Source organism: Thunnus thynnus, chromosome 10 (assembly GCF_963924715.1).
Source record: "Thunnus thynnus chromosome 10, fThuThy2.1, whole genome shotgun sequence".
NCBI classification, from domain to species: Eukaryota; Metazoa; Chordata; class Actinopteri; order Scombriformes; family Scombridae; genus Thunnus; species Thunnus thynnus.
Genome location: NC_089526.1, coordinates 17,110,098 through 17,124,448, shown reverse-complemented (window position 1 = coordinate 17,124,448; position 14,351 = coordinate 17,110,098). Strand labels below are relative to the sequence as shown.

Genomic DNA, 14,351 nt, shown 5'->3' with positions numbered 1-14,351 from the left:
GTGCTGCATCTGGCTTCCTGCCATGCGACTCTAAGAAGAAAGGGTTCTCATCTACAGTCGATAGCAGAGCCAGAGAGATGAAGTTTAAAGGAAATAAAACTTTGAAAGTGTTATGTTTAATCTTTTAATCCCTATAAACATGATTTCATTTAATTGAGATGATTCATAGAATATAAACAAACAAAACTATTACTGAGACGCTGTATTTTATAATATGTCCAACTAGAAATCTGCTGGATTTCTTAATGTCAAAAATGACATGAAGGCTGCTCTTACAGAGGTACTGTGAATTCAATATTTCATGCGATGGTTGACAGTGCAGGAATCACTGCTCCTCTCAGTAAAGTGAAAGTCTTTGTGGAAAGAAATATCCTCGTCTTAACTCAACAAGAGAGGCCTTGCGCTTGAGAAACGACTGCACGTACACAAGTGACAACATCAACTGACCTTGTACATGGATACATATAAAAATTCAGGAGGAGCAAATTGTTGTAGCAGCAGCGTATCGAGGTAAAGAAAAGCAAATTAGATGCATATACATCAAATCTAGAAATTCTTTACAGTATGTCTATATAGGTGATATACAGTAAAAGAGTAGAGTCAAACAATATGTGATGTTACCACACACAGAGTGAGAAAATACTGTGAAATATTGTGATAGTTTTGACAATAATAGTTTTACAGAAGGGTACCCATTGAAACTGTCAAAGTAGGTAGACACACATTACAGAAAACTGCTGCATAAACATTGTCATGTGTATAGCAATTATAGGATGATTTGAATATCTGCATTACGAGCTGTCGCCCATATCATATTCTCCAGATGGAGACACCATATGTAGAAGGAATTATTTTTGGAGGAGAAGCTTATTCAGTAATTGTGATCTGTTGTCCAGTCAAAAGACTCAGTTTAGTGAAGTTAAGTTCCCCCATAAGATGCTTTGGATAAAATGCTCGTTTTCACTTGCACCCAATTTTCAGGCAAAACAAAGATAGTTTGCAGTGAAGAGATACTGTACTGTACTGTTTAGTTATTTGTTAACATTTGGTGGGTAGATATCAAACTTAAATGTGAAGGTCTCTCCATTTTTGCCTTTGAAGGAATCCTTTTCTTGCTTTTTACCCCCCTTTTTTTAAAGTTATCTTCACTTTTTTACAGCTCAAACAGTCCTGAAAGGTCAAAGTCTACAGTTATGAGGTTGAGTCAGGATTTCTAGAAGTTATTCAGCTCATGGTCTCAACAGGAGTCTGCTGATATGGCCCAAAAAATATAGTTCCCCATTTCCTCATCTCCTGCTCTCAGTAAAAAAAAAAAGAAAAAGAAAAGCCTCATCCAGATCTTAATGATTTGCAGACCTTGAAAAATGTCAGCTCAGGTCAGGTCCAGAGCAGACAGTTCACCATGTACAGTACAGCAGAGGATTTGTACATGTTGTGACACACGGTCAGCTCTGTTCAGCCGTCGAATGTTTTGACTGCGTGTGTAGTAATCAGCTGCTGTTTGAGAGGAACATCCATCTAACTGTCACACTAGAGTCCATAGGGAGAGACAGGCTGGGACTACACACACACACACACACACACACACACACACATATCCACACACACCTTATCTTTGTCTGGCAGACCATTGGTTACTCATTAGATACAGAGGGTAAAGAGACACACTGGAGACAAAGAGCAGCTATGCTAATGCTCTTTGATTTTTGTCCTCCCTTTCCTCTCTCAGCATTTGTGAAATCTATTCTTCTCCTTTATCTGTATCACTTCCTAATTTTTACACTCTTTACATTTGATTTTATAGTATTGAAACTTAGTACAAAATGTATTTCATGTATCAGACTCATGTATTTCACTGTCTTTGTCTTAACAGAGAGAAAATCTGGTTCTACTTTATGTTAAGTTTATATTTTTTACCCCCAAATAAGAACTTTACATGACACTTCTGCTGCCGAGTCATTCAATATGCCTTTAGCAAGTGTTGACATAATGCAAATATTGTGTGGATCATTGCATTGACACAGTTACCTGTTATTTAACAGAGAATGAAATAATAAATTACAGTTGCAGCTGACATTGTAGATGAGAAAATATGCTTTGGAGTCAAAACCTGTCACTTATATTGTTCTAAAGTATAATATTAGTAAGTATAGTAATAGGTGAATTAAGAAATATACGGAAATGTGTTGATCAGTCTGATCACCCACCTGTAGCAGGCAACACAGTGCAAATTTGTTTCACTGATGTAAGACTTACTGTATAACACGCAGTAATTGGTTGACCTTTCTGGTGCACCTGCCTTTATTAAAGCACTAATTAAGAGTCCTATTAGCATACGGAAGCTTGCCTATTAATAAACCTGAAAAACAAAGAAATAATTCTATGTATCTGTGTTATATTGAGACTGTGATAAAAGGTAAAGTAGTACTTCTTTGAAAAATCATAGATTTATGGTGCAATTACTTAAAATGCGGAGACAACTTTGAGCCCTGGACACTAACACAGGTCAAGTCAACATTTATTTAAAATGCATTATTAAATGAGAGTGTCTCAACACTGAAAACAATGAAAAGAACAGCAGAACTCACAAACAATACATTTGACAGATTATTAAGAAGCATAAATTGAAATAGATAGAAACAAAACATTGAGAACACCAACAGGCTGCCAAAAGGTTAAAAACAAACACAGGTGATGAACAAACCAGAAGTTACAGTAAGTTATAAACTGTAGGACAGAAAAAAACAGGTGAGTTTAAGCCTGGTATATGTTGTCCTCCCTTCTTTGTCACCGCTCAAGGGGAAGACAAAGAGAAAAGGACGACATGTGATTTTTAACTAAAGATTTAATTAACAAAATATAAATTAACCAATGGCAATATAAAGTATGTAAATCAGTAATATCAGTAGTTTGTTGAGTGTTCGAATGAGTGTACAGTGAAGTATAGTGAACAAAGAAAATAAACACAAGGAGCCTACACCAAACAACAAATCATACAGCCAGAGAGAGAGAGAGAGACTGAATCCACCAACAGCAGGCACTGTGATGCACGGTGATGCACTTCCTGCTTCACTCCTAAAAGGGAAGGACGGCCCAAACAGGAAGTCAAGAGGGTTGTGAGAATGATAAAATCAAATCAGAGAACTTTATACATCAGGGTGAGGACTTTAAAATCAGCATTAGTGTGTATTGGCAGCCAGTGGGGGGAGATCACAATTGGACTGGTATGATCAAACACAAGGACTCCCATTATTATACATTTTATATCAATCAGTTAAACAGTTTTTTTGTATGGAATAAAGCCTACATGATACATTAAACCTGGGAACTTTGGGATCACAGACAGTGTGATGTTAATTTTTTTTATCCAGTCAGTCATGATATGTGAATTCATACTCTGCTACACACAGACCTGTATTGAGTCAACTAGTCAAAAAAACAGGATCGAAAAGCATGGATCATTTTAATTTTATCTTTTCATATTGAGACTCACCTTCAGCCAAGAATACCAAAAAAAAGTCTATAAGAACAAAAGAGTCTTAAGTTCAACTAACAGTTCAACTAACCAGATATTTTTTCAGCAATTTTCCTTTTTTGAATGACAAAACAAAACATACATCTCACATGCTACATGCTAACAGTCATTAGATCGAATTTTTGACCAAAAGGCTGCTAAAATTGGATCAGCATAATCATGCATCTCCATCATCACGTCGCCACATCTGATCTGAGTATGACTTTGTTTTTCTTTGACCCTGACGTCTCCTCTTTTTTTTCACTTGCTGCAGTGCACCCGTCTGCTTGCCTCATAAATCCTACAACATGTCACCACACTCTGTTTCCAGTTTATAATCTTAGCTAGCCTTGAGGCAGACAGGCTAAACTGACATAGTGGGCGTTGAGGCTGTCCTATTTAATGTTTCCTTTAGCGACAAGATTTCTAATCAAAATGATAAACAAAAAAAACACACATCTCGTGTTTGATGTAGCCGGTTTACTTCCTGTATCATTAAGCTGAACATATGCTACAGTTGTGTGTCTTCACCTCTGAATTCAGTGGTTGTTTTGCTGAGCTTTACTTGAGCTGGATTGGATAAGCACTGCCCACCTAGCATCCATGAGTGAGGGAGTTGAGGGGTTTCTGATACTGAAGCTCTTGGTGGCAGTCTGCAGCATTGTTGGAAAAAGATATAAAGGATGGAAGACATCTTTGTTGAAGCTTCATGGAGTGAGGATGAATTTTTATCCTGATTCTGTCAAACTCGGTTTGTTGAACAGACTGAATTTGCTAGTTACTGTTGTAAATCACCACCTTTATTTCCTGCTCAGTCTAGGGAATTTCTTGTGATAACTGGTGGGAAAGTCTAGACTGAACACATAACTGGCTGCAATGTTTTAAACTGCACAGTCACAAAATATTGTGTTAGCTCATATAATGCCATGACATAGCTATTTACACTGATTATCATTACATTTCCATCACTAGTCAGGTACCTCAGCACCATTATTTGTTTATCTATATTTAAGCTCTTGGAGCACTTTTTTAGTTTTTTCTTTGAAGCTTTTCTTAAGGCCAATATAAATCTTACTTGACTTTGTCACCAGATGCACTTGGTTGCCAGTAAGTATCTTTTGTACAACATGGCCTTTTTATTTTTATTTAACTTTGATCAGAAAGGTCATAAATTGAAATGCACCCAATACGTTCTCTTTTTCGATGCCTGCCTATGAACCAGTACCAGTATGGCCGAATTTTTGTTTTCTGTCAACATTTTGACAAAATGTTGTTAATGAACGTATCTGGCAAGTCACTAAAATGATGACACTAAACATAAATTGAATGTTCAGTGACAACAGCATTACTGGATTATGTTTAGGTACTGGCAGCGCTTGGTTAAGGTTATGGACAAATTAACACAGAAAAAAGTCTGCAGTGACTTGAATCCCCACGACTTCAGTGCGATACATAAATGTAGCGTGTCATTCGTTCCTAAAAAGATGTTGCCTAATCATGGGTTGCACCAGAATAGGGGTATGTTTTTTGTCTTACACATGGCAGGAACACACTTTAAAATGGATTTTGGGATTTGAAGATTTTTGCTGAATCTACTCTCTTCTACTAATATTTCTGATAACTTCTATAAGATGTGAAATTTCATACCATTATAATCATCCATACTTGACTAAGTACAAAGTATTTAGATTAACCAAAGAGCCCATTTGCAAATGTTTAGAAAAGTCAAGCAATCCTTGTATTCATGCATATTCCTCAACATTCATGCCAATATGAAAATGAAAACCAAACTACAGTATTTTGGCTAAAATATTCACATACTAAGCAGAAAATGCTGTAAGGCAGTGCTGACAGTGAAATTCTGTAAGGATCCACACTAAAGCTTCTCTTTACACCACTATAACTATTGTGAATGAAAAAATATAACTAGAGACTTTATAAAAGATAAAGATTTGTAATACATGTCACCTACATTGTCTGACTTTTTTTTCTGACTGAAAAAAGAAATGTCTATATATCTAAATTATTATTATTATTATTTCTTTCTGTCACTTTCATTGTATTTAAATGAATGGCTCGTCTTCAGCAGGGTCACTGATATAATTGACAAACTACAGGGGGTCAAACACAATGGTGAGACATACATAGACCGTCTGCTCCGAACTACACACACACAAACACACAATCACCCCATGTGGAGCTATAAGCAGGTTTGCTGAATGGAATTGGTGGGATTAACATGTAAACAATAGTGTGGAAAAGGACACACACACACATGTAGTGACACATTCACACATGAGAGTATGTACACAAACACACAAAAACGCACTCACTGGCAGACACACTGAAACCAATCTGTGTGCTTGTGTCTGTTTTCTTTTTTTTCTTTTTTTCAGAGGGAACAATGTGGTGCCCCTCTCATTTTCATGTAGATGATGAAAGAAACCCCCCTCACACACACACACACACACACACACACACACACACACACACGTTTGCAGTCCATCAATGCACATCAAAGGTGGTGATTGTGGTGGTAATTAAGGTCAAGTTCAGCATGTTTAAGAACTGATTACTTATGTTTCTTATTCATCTACACCTGATAAAATGCTGTCAAGTCGTTAAATGTATGTGTGTTTATTTCATTATTCACTTAATTTCAACACAAATTTTGTGTTTCTTCTAAATCTGGACAGGCTTTTATCACAAGTCATGTCACCAGTCATCATCTTTACAACATGTACAGTGAGCACATGTCTGAATGACATCTATTTCACTTCCCAGTATGACACGACTCTGGTCTTGTGAGGTTACAGTAGTTCCTTTGCTGTATTGACTTGAAGCGAAAAACACTCCAGCTGTGGCTCTTTCTTTTAAAACTGCTCGTGAACAAGTCTCTGGATTATAGTAATAACATTACTGAGCGTGTTCTCAGAGAAAACTGTACACGGGAGCTCCTGCCTCTGGGCTGTGAGTGCTACATCCTCCTGTGTTTCTCTGTGCGTCCTGAACGATGTTCTTTCAAACATAAATCACACTTCCAAGCAGTGATGAATTCTGAAGGGTTCCCATGATCAAGGTTATTGTCCTCGAGTGTGCACGCTGCCTCAGACTGCATCCTTCTATAAGCTAAGCCCTCCTTTGCCTTGGGACTTCACTAAATTAAAGGCATGCTGGCATCTCTTTCAAGACCTCAGATCTCTGTGAGTACCGCTGAGCAAACTTTTAGTGTCTGCACAGCTCCTGTGAATGTTAATGTTTTTAGGCTCCTGCACACAAGGCCAGACAGCCACTAACTTTGCTCTGTGAAGATACTGTTGTCAGAGGGCTCTCAAGTGCCAGATGAATGGCACATATATGATTTGATTCACATAGGCTGATTGATTTATTTTACAGCTTTGCTACTTTTAAAAGAAGACCAGCCGTCATCAGCCTACACGACAACTCAACACAGAGTTAGGGAGGAAGGAGGAAGCAGGGGTAGATGGCTGGGTGTACAGAGTGTCTGACCTTTGGAGACACAGGAGGTCACAGTTTGAATCCTGTCGCCTGCCAATGGACATCATTGTCAGGGCGACATTTATGTAACATTAACCTCATAGTTTTAGTTGTCTAACCTTTATCAAACATTACGTGGTAGATCAGAAGTCAGGAAAAATGTGTTGTTTTGAAAGGCACTGACAAACTATGTTGTACTGTCAAACGTATCGTGGCCCAAAACAGACAAAGCACTAGGGATGGAAATTGATAATATTTTATTAATACCAATGCCGTTATCAATTTGGCTTATTGGTCCGATTCTTTATCGATTCCCTTATCGATTCCTGATCAGTACTCTATGTGGAAAAAAAGTAGACCTACACAGTTTTCAGTGTTAAAGCAACTGTTTATTATCTCCACTGTTTATCAATGACCTTGCATGCAGATGAATATATGAAACATGACTAGTAGATAAGATAAATGGTCCACAGCCAAATGTTAACTGCATTAACTAATGAATTAATTAATTTGAAAGCATCTTACAGTGTCCTGCCTGTATGAGAATTACAAAATGAGGGGGAGGAGGATTGCTCCACTGTGTTTAATGTTAATGTTATATCTCCAGCAGTGGAGCAGCATCTCTGCTGTACCATTGCTGCACTGTTAGATCAGGGGAAAGCCATTGTTGTATAAAATGCTGAGCGGATGCAGGACTTTTGAGGTGAAACAGACTGAGCACCAAGTTATTTTCTTCTTATTTTTTATTCTCTTCTCTTTTTCTCACCTCAGAGTTGGTTTAAGTTGTTTAATGCTGCAGTGTGTGTTGGTCAGCTGGTCTCATCTCATTTGTTACTGCTGGAGTTCACTGCTGCGCTCCGCGATGACAGCGTAGAAAGTTCACAATATATGTCACGTTCGTCTTGCAAAGGTTATTATTATACAGTCGTTAAATCAAAACATTGATGATGAAACACTGAAATATGATTTTCTAGATTCAAGGAACAATAATCACATTTTAGTAGGAGTTTAAAAATAAAGCCCCATATGAGCCCAGCCCCTGTAGCAGAACGGAACTTTAGGTGTAGTTTCAGTTATTATTGGGGGGCGCAATAAAGCGCTGCACAAGCATGACACCTGTAGGATAAAGGTGCCAGGTTAGAAAGAGATTAGTTTTTTGCATGCAAGGCCTAGTCACTGGATGTAATGTGTGTGATTTATACTAACATCAGCTTAGTGGTGTATCTATAAAATAACCATATCATGAACAGGACATCACAACTATTGAATTCAAAGAATAACATTGGATCAAATCAGTACAAATACAGTACACTGACATAATTAAGCACTCCTGTGCTTAGTCGTGCCATACTATAATCTAGGCTATGCTAGGCCCAGTTGTTGCAGTCTTTGGAGGGAGAGAGATGCCTTGCTGTTTCTTTGTTGAGCTGGCGATGTGTCAGTGGTGGGTGAGCGTGGCTGGGAAGAGCTGTGGCTCTGAGGCTGAATGGTGTAGGTTTTGCTGGACAGTCGGTAATCCAGTCGTAGATCGGAGGGAAACTGGACGCTTCTGTGGTCTGTAGAGTTAGCAGCAAGCTTGGCACTAACTCAGCTTTGTGGCTCCAGTTGCTTGTGGGGTCTGCTGGCAGACTTGTTTCGTAGTTACTGGCAATAAACTTGAATCAGGCAGGTTCTGTGTCACTGCCATTAAGAAGAGAGAGTTCTGTGTGTCGTCTGCCTTGAGCAGGCCACACTCAGAGCAGAGGGAGACTAACAGCTCTCAGCTGCACGACCCTGCAGTGAGGAGAGTGTGCATCTAAATCTACTTCTAATATTAAAAAAACTTTATGCAGGCTGTTGTATCAGCTCTAACTGAAGTATCATGAATAGAGAGATGATCATGCACTGGAATAAATTCACTATTGTTAACTCTGTCTATTTTGACAAAACAAAATCAAACTTAGATGGTAAAGTTCAATCATTTAGAATAAAAACAATGAGGATCAATGATTGGTCATTCACAGCTCATTCACAACTCTGTCTGGCTGATGATTGGTCCACTGAACATGCTGCTGCTCTGTCCCACCCACTGAACAGTCAATCCAGAGAGCCACATTAGCGCTCAATCACTGAGAAATACTGACAACTCCCTTCAAGGAGAGGAGTTAAGGTCTGTCCCAAAAAGTCACTAGATATGTTGCTAACCGCTTTTTTGAAAAAAGTCACTAAAGGGGTTTGAAAAGTCGTTAAATCTAGCAACAATGTCACTAAGTTGGCAACACCAGCAGTGAGGAGAAAAAAAAGAGCAGAGGCAGAGCTCTGGTTTTATTGACCTGGAGACATCATGAGTCACTTTGGGGAGGGTACATAGGGTTGAGTTCAGGTCTAGGTGTGAAAACCTGAGTATTCTGGGAAATTGAGTTGATTTATGTGCAGAGTTCAATTTAAATCACACAAATGAACAAATTCGTCTTTGGACTTCCAGTGGTACCTACACGACGTTGAGTTGTTTTCAGTGTTACACAATGTTACTCATACTTGTTAGTAATGGCGAGTCAAACACCTTGACTTGATTGCTAAACCTTACTGGCTTCGTCCTTGTTCTTGTCTTATTTCTTCTAGATTAGTATATACTGTATATATGTGTGTATATGCTTGATAATTAAACTGTTATGACATTGTTCTTTTTGGTGCCTCGCTTGCAAGGTGTTTAATCAATTACGTGCGGAACACTGAGCAGCAGAAATTAGTTCCACCTCTAGGACTTCTATATATTATGGATAGGAACCACGTAATAGTACAGTGCCAAACTATAAACTTAACTGACAATGTGAAGCAGTTACAATTATGATTATCCTTACTCATCCTCTTTCTGATGGACAGGCTGTTCACTATATCTTTCTCTCTATGCACATACCTCCCTGACATACTTGGAAGTTGAAACTATTAACATCATTTTCCCTCATAAAATGGCGTGGAGAGCATCATGATAGAAATTAGAAATTTAGATTATTGGCTTGAACCATGATAAAAACACGACTGTTGGACACAAATGTTTGAGTCTGTTGCAAACTGTAATGTTGTGGTGTTTCTGTCAGTTTTGGCTCTTGTTTGTCATATTCTCATTATGTGTGTTTGCCCTACAATCTGGCAAAAGGCTATAGCTCATTGGGCTATGCCCATGGTTGTCATTTTATGACAATCATCTGCTATTTGATTACAGTCACCAGGTGTTTGCCACAAAGATGTCTGTGATTGAATACTATTAGTTGCTTAGTAATTCAGTTAGCCTTGAGATTATAATGAGAGGCTTGTTGACATTTGCAAAAACAATTAAATTATCACTATTGCTGATACCAAAACACTAACATCTGTTCATATCTGTACCATGGAAAGTAATTTTATATTTGCAATTAGGCAGGTCAACAGTATGTTGTACATAAACTACTCACTGGGTCAACCTACTCTAAAAACTTTTGAATTGTTATGTTAGAGATGGAAAAGTGGATCAATCCAATGCATTCATTTTGAATTGTAAATCACTGTATTGTCAGGTTTATGTGCTTATTAGACACAAAATATCAGAATCATCTGGTGCTTGAGGAATAAGTTGTTAAAACATTGTATTGTCCTATACCTTTATTTCTGTATTACAGGTCAGGGAGAGCAGAGGAGTTAAACAAGGAAGGCCATGAGGCAGATGACTTACAGTAGGGACTACAGAAACAGGACCAAAACAAATAAACTTCAACCAATATCCACTCACCAGCTTTGGACTACAAAGAAGGTCCTTTCAGCAGAACTGGTTTGAGTCTTTTGAATGGTTGGATCACTCTGTTTGCACAAATACCACATTTTGCTACGCTTGCAGGCTCTGTGGGAAGCATCCCTCGTGAATCAACAAAGATTCTCTGATTAATAAAGTAGGCTTTTCAAATTGGAATCAAGCTTTGGAAAGTTTCAGTGAGCATGAAACAAGTTCAGGACACAAGGCCTCAATGCTTGCTTTGAAGAATTACAGAGCCAGTTCAATACAAGGCAATGTTATTGAGCAAATGAATGTGGCACATGTTAGTGAAATTATTGAAAGACAAGAATATTTGCACCGTATTGTTGCTGGAAGGCAAGGCATTTCTTTCTGTGGTCATGGGGGTCATTAGGGGAACTTTTTAGAATTGATGAAGCTCCTGGAGCAATTCGACCCCTTCCTCCGAAACTACAAAGTCCCCCTCTAATGCAACCTGTCTGTCTCCTTCATCTCAAAATGAGATTATAGAGTGTTGCACAGATGAAGTGACCTCAAGTATAGTTGAAGAGCTGAAGTAATCAAAAATGTATGCAGTGATGGCTGATCAGGTAAGGGATGGTCATGTCGAGCAGCTTGACGTTTATGTGCGTTATGTCACAACTAACAGCACAATCAAAGAGCGCTTCATTGAGCTGTCCAACCTCAACGGTTTTAAATCAGAGTCAATCACAGATGCTATCAAACACCAGAATCAAAGGGTTTCAATAATCTTCTGTGTGTGGCACAAACTTTATGGTGCATCTGTGATGAGTGGTGGAGTTAGAGGAGTTCAAGCTCACTTCCGTGAGAAACACCCTGAAGCAGTTTATGTTCATTGCTATGCACATGAACTGAATTTGCTACTCTGCGACACTTGCAGGGCTGTGGCCAGAAGCCAATGGCTTTTTTGAAACTTCGGGTAATGTTTTTTCTTTTTCCATTGTTTCAGTTGTGAATCATCAAACATTCCTTGACACACACAAACACTTGGGCTTGGAGAAGAGTGAATTTGTCCAGCTATCTAACACTAGATGGGCATGCCAGCTGCATTCAGTGAAAGTTGCGCTTGAAAATCTCGCTGCTCTCTCAAGGTGCCTAGAAAGAATTGCAACACCCACCAGAGTCGGACTTCTGTCAAAACTCTCCACATTTTTTACAATGTGTACGTGCTTGTGATGTTCAGGAGTATACTGTGCTGTCCACCACAGAGGGGCCCCATGAGTATCTTCAGAAGGAGTCTGCGGACTTGGCACAAGGGACACTCTACAAAGATGCAGTGCTTGAAACACTGACATCAATGCGGAGTGATGAAATGGCAGCAAAGTTCTACAAGGAGGCAAAAGGCATTTGTGAGTCCAACAATATCTCAGAGACCCTATCAGGTCACCAGTGCAAGCAGAGGCAGATGGATGACTAGACAAGGCCTCCTTGTGGTACTGAAGACCAGCTGAGACATAAAATTTCTATCCATATCCTGATTGCATGATAAGTAAGCTGAACAACAGATTTTCTGGTTTGGGGGTAGAGCTAATAGAGGATTCAAGCTTGCAACCCAGCAGCGGATGGCTTCCTCACTGGAGATTCTCTAAGCCTTATTGCAACACATTACAACATCACACTTGATGAAGAGGAGATGTGTTGTAGAAAAAAACTTCTTGGCCAGGAAAAGGAAAGAGGGTGACATCTCTGACAAGTGCAGTGTGAACAAGCTCCTTGACCCTGACATGTTCCCCTCCCTGAGCTTAGTTTTTCAAGCAGCGCTAATAATACCCGTTAGCAGTTCCAGTTGTGAGTGCTTATTTAGTGCACTGCGTCGTCTCCACTCATGGCTAAGGCGAACAATGGGCCAGGACAGACTCAATCATTCAGCAGTTTTGTCAATAGAGGAAGAGATTCTCAGTGGCATAGATTCTAAAATGATCATTGATCGGTTCGCTAAAGTCAAGTCAAGGAGGTACTCCTTAATGATTCTCTCACCCTCTAAGAAGTAAAGCAATGGGACAGTAAATGAGCAGACAAAAAAAGACAAGAAAAGTATCAGGAACAGACACAAAAACAAGGAGGAAGAAACAATCAGAAACATTAATTGCAGACAGAAAGGAAGAGAGGCAGAAAAAAGATCAAAAGAAAAATCTGGACAAGACAAAATGGAACAGTAAAGGAGGATGGACTGATAGCAAGAAGAGAGAACATGAAAAAGATGAGACAACAAAGACAGACAGTAGTAGAGTAGAGGAGGAAAGACCAGAATGGAGACTGACAAGATACATTAGCACCAACTGTAGAAAATAGGGGTGTGACAATATATTGTAATATCGAAATATCTCAGTATGAAAATGTGACAAAATGTATTGTTGACACGAAAAAATGTATTGTGACATCAGCTTATCTATTACTTCTTAATTATACCTCTAATGATACCAGCAAAACTGCCTTGAGAATGTCACTCAGCAAAACTTTTTATTGTCATTTACAACAAGATTATAAAGCTATAACATGTTACCATAATACAACATTTTGTTCACAATTTCATAAGAAATGAAAACAGAGTGAAAACGGCATTGTTATGCATCCTTTAAGCCTTTAAAATAATAGAAAATCTTTTTTCAATCATACATTTTCTTTATTCAAGTTTTGTTCCAGGTATAGTGAGAATACCGAATCTTATATCTTGTGTCTTGTATCTTGTATCGTATCAAATCGTGTATCAAGTATATCGTCACACCCCTAGCTAGTAGAGAAGGGAAGCCAAACAACCCCCAGGTGCCCACAGACACCCCTACAAGGTCTGAGGTAAGCCCCAGATGTATTGGGCCAAGCCCCAGATGTTTTCAAGTCCTAGAAATGTCCCTGGTCTGAGCCCATGTGGTTCTGATAAAAATCAAGAATCAAGAAAATAGGTAACATTTCTGCCAAAAAAAGTCTTACAAAAAAAATACTAACATGAGAGTATTTGTGGGATTCCTTTCTCACTCCTCACAAACAAACACAGACTCCCACCTCCAAGCATATAACAGAGACAGGAACACAGGTGTGAGATGTAGGCAGTGATTATGGTTAATATTGAACACATATATTTGTGTGTGTGTGTGTGTGTGTGTGTGTGTGTGTGTGTGTGTGTGTGATATGCGTTGCTGCTTGCGGGGGATGTTAGAATGTGTGTGTGTGTGTGTTTTCGGAGGACCCCCTCTGTGTCACAACATGCTCTCACACACACTCCTATACTCCAGATGGTGTAGGTGACTCTCTCTCTCACACACACACACACACACACACATACACACACATGTATACACACACGTTAAAACTGCTAGACAGACATATAGTAAACAGCGGAGATGTAAATGATTACAGATTGGTGACAGGATTTGATTAATTACTCTTGATCGAGGGTGAGTGATCCACATTATAGGCAAAGACACACACAGTTCTGCTGATATGAAAATATCAAGCACATGAACCTGTGTGCTTTGTGACACTGGCTCATTATGTCTCTAGAGCGATGACTGGAAAGAAAGAGAAAAACAGAAAAGATTAACTAAATGTAAAGACAAAGATACTGGGAGGAGATGA

At 38.9% G+C, this 14,351-nt stretch overlaps 1 long non-coding RNA gene across 2 annotated transcripts in view; it reads left to right on the top strand.

Moving 5' to 3' along the window:
- LOC137191492 (uncharacterized) overlaps positions 1-14,351 on the top strand; it is a 152,495-nt gene that overhangs the window by 128,974 nt on the left and 9,170 nt on the right. The window contains exon 4 of one of the 2 annotated variants that reach the window (XR_010930406.1): positions 10,648-13,665. The exons of the other annotated variant lie outside the window; for it this stretch is intronic. This is a non-coding gene — a long non-coding RNA (uncharacterized lncRNA). Of the gene's footprint in view, positions 1-10,647; positions 13,666-14,351 lie in introns of those variants that run through there. 2 annotated transcript variants of the gene reach the window in all.